Genomic DNA, 3,556 nt, shown 5'->3' on the forward strand with positions numbered 1-3,556 from the left:
TGTGGGTAATAAAAGGTATGTTTTCCATTTTGATTATTGTTCTTTTTCTCTCCCTCCCTTCCTTCCTAGTGACTTTCTTTGTTTGTCAGCATAAACAACACATTAATTTAGTTTTGCCTTATCCTGTTTCACATTAACATTAGTCCATACCCATATCCAGATCAGCTGTGCATGGGCAGACTTATTTGATCTTATTGAAAATTAAGAGACAATTGGCGTGACATAGAACAATAGCTATCAGGTTCTTTCTAACTGAGCACAGTGACCCTCTTTGTGCTTTAAAGAGAGTGCATAAATATATCTCGTTTCATAAACACTTCTGCTTGACAAATTCCTGCTCTCGGGGGAGCATTTAATGGAGTTAATGAGGAAAGCAGAGACCTGTAAACCTCCAAAGCACCTCAGAAAGTGGACATGGAAACACTCCCTACTGAGAACTGTGGTCCATAGTTCACGAGGTGACATTACACGCCCCCCAAAACACACACACACACACACACACACACACACACACACACACACACACACACACACACACACACACACACACACACACACACACACACACACACACACACACACACACACACACACACACAAACAAACATACGTACAATGTTGTACATGACTTCAAACATAAAGTATTTCATTGCCCTCCCTTTCACTGTCCCCTCTCATTCCTCTGTCAGATCAGGTGCCTGCAGCTGGTACTGCCATTCTTCTCTCTCTCTCTCTCTCTCTCTCTCTCTCTCTCTCTCTCTCTCTCTCTCTCTCTCACTCTCTCTGTGTGTGTGATTACTATGTTAGTATGTGTATAGATTTTTATAACTAGTTTTCATTAAATTAATCATACTATTTAAACAACTAGATGTTCCTTAAAACATAGTACTGTGTGCTTTGTCTCATTTCTATCATACTGAGACAAAGCATACAGTACTAACAACAATGCAGAAAATGTGGAGTGTTCAGTCTCTCTTTCAGCATAGATCTGAGTGGCAGCCAGATTAACACACATTGGAGACGACTTAACTTTTGACCCTGACACTCTTTGAAATTGCAAGAGCACTCCAGCAGAGCTGACAGGGTAAGAGTTACGGGTGCTCTCACGTCATTGGGAGATGGAGAAGGGTGAATGGGGAGAGTGAGGAGGTGGAAGGACAAGGGGGTATATCCTTGCAAGCATGAGAGAGAGAGAGAGAGAGAGAGAGAGAGAGAGAGAGAGAGAGAGAGAGAGAGAGAGAGAGAGAGCGAGAGAGAGAGAGAGAGTGAAGGAATTCAAAAGGCAAGAAAGAGAGAAAAATGCAACATGTATAAACTTCTGCACTTCAGATATGAACTGGAATGTACTTCAGAGAGGTTAAAAAGCATTGAATATGAAGTCACAAACAGCCAGTAATTTAAGGCAGTTTTAAGAATATATACATTTTTCTATTCTATTTTTCTATATATTTTACACAGCGATTTTAGTCTTGAGTGAGTTTCCGCTATGAATGGAAAACCTACAGAATTATCTTCACTAACCTAAGTCTAAGTCTAAACAGATTTTTTAAAACACTATTGTAACGGTATTTAAGTTTCTTAAATCAAAGACTATTTTATTCTTATAGATGTTTGTCATTTCCATCTCCATAGTAGTGTATCTTATCTAGCATTAATAACAGACAGGATGAATTTTGCAAAGTTATTTTTCCAAATATGTTTTTGGTATTGGTTTAATTGTCTCTTTTGCAAAGTGTCATTGGCTGTGAGGGAGGGTCTATAAAAATATGCTATCATAAGAATCATATTAACAACAACAACAACAACAATAATAATAATAATAATAATAATAATAATAATAATAATAATAATAATAATATTGAGTTGACGCATCTTTAAATGATTGTCAAATTGAGAAAAAGATGTGGCTGATAACCCAATGCCATTTATTGCCAAATTCCATGCTGAAGGTAACTTTTTACATCTTCCTTTTATACCTAAATATTTTTTTTCTTCACAACTGCATTCAATTGATGCTGCAAAATGTCTTGTGCCAAATGCAGCACTATTTACTATTTAAAATAAAGAATAAAAAACATTAATAATACATTATATCATAAATGTAAACTGGATGAAGAGCAGGTGAGTGGCATGTATCGATCTTAGAAATACCTCTTCATCTTGAGTGTGACAACAAACAGCAGACCAGGACAGCATTCCTTTCCAAAACCGTCTCACCAACTGCATTTTCCATTTCCCAGAGAGTCAACCTGTGTGCATGACGGAGACAGAAAAGCCATTGTACCTTCAGCTATACTTTATACAGCAGGATTTTTTTTCCTGACTAGAGAGAAGATCCATGCCAAGTTTATTGAACTGACCACAATCTGGATGTTGAAAGTAAATTTTTAACTTTGCCATAAGTAATGAGTGATTATTCCCAACATAACACATGCAACATGTGGCATTCCTTGACTTTTGTCCATGCTTCACAGAGACTCAGTGAATGATCAGAAGGACTTGTTGATGACTAATGGGTCAGTATGATTTCTGACTGCTATTTTTTTTGTTATTATTATTATTATTATTATTTACAAAAAGTGCAGTAAGATGTATGTGCAAATGGTTCCTTTGTTGTTAACTGCATGCTGGCCTGTCAGTAGTGATGCCATCAATAAGACTAAGCTACTTGCTCTGCTGACCAAGTGTAAGGACATCTTGGATGAACAGGATAATCATGAAAATTTCCTTGTGAATGCAACCACGGTCAACCCATGCCAGAAAATGGTCACTAATTCATCCAAGAAAACCTATGACAATGCTTATTTTTACATACTGTTTGTGATGTTTATCTACCCCTTCCTTGCGCTCACACTTTTTCGGACCTTTCTTCAAAATGAGAAAACAATGAAGGACCCATATGAATATTCTAGAAGCTCAGCTGATGCAATTGAACACATATACAGCAAGGGTTCTACTTCAGGGAAATTTGATTTTGAGGACGAGACGATCATCTGAGCAAGTCAGACGAGTCAGGCAGTGAAAGCTGCCAGGAAAACATCAACCTATAGAAAACTTGCACTGCCAATCAATTTTCACTAATCTTGTTTTTCAAATTTTTCCCTCCCATTGATGTTAAAAATGAAACCATATGCAAGCATGGTAACAGGGGAGTCTGTATCAGATATCTAGGTTACAATGGAAAAACTGAATAGGACAGTCAGTGACAATTATTTTGAAGATATCTGCCAGTGATATGCGTTGTGTTGAAGGCAGACACTTTAAATTGGGAAGTGCTTATAGTAAGTCTTAGGTCAACTGTATCACTCTCTAGTCACACAGAAGAATGCTGAACCTTGAAAATGTTTCTTTTACTTCAGTTGGTGGTTTCATTTCTTCCCTTAGTCACTTGAGTCAACTCAGGCACATCATTGTTTATATTTTTCCATTCTGAGAACTGGTGCAATGTCTGAATGTCATTATCAATCAAACCCAACACCAAGACCATCAAAGTAAGCTTGATGGGATTCAGTATAGAGGCAGTTACTGACTACAGTCATTTACTAGAAAAAACAAA

Source organism: Ictalurus punctatus, chromosome 20 (genome assembly GCF_001660625.3).
Source record: "Ictalurus punctatus breed USDA103 chromosome 20, Coco_2.0, whole genome shotgun sequence".
Lineage (NCBI taxonomy): Eukaryota > Metazoa > Chordata > Actinopteri > Siluriformes > Ictaluridae > Ictalurus > Ictalurus punctatus.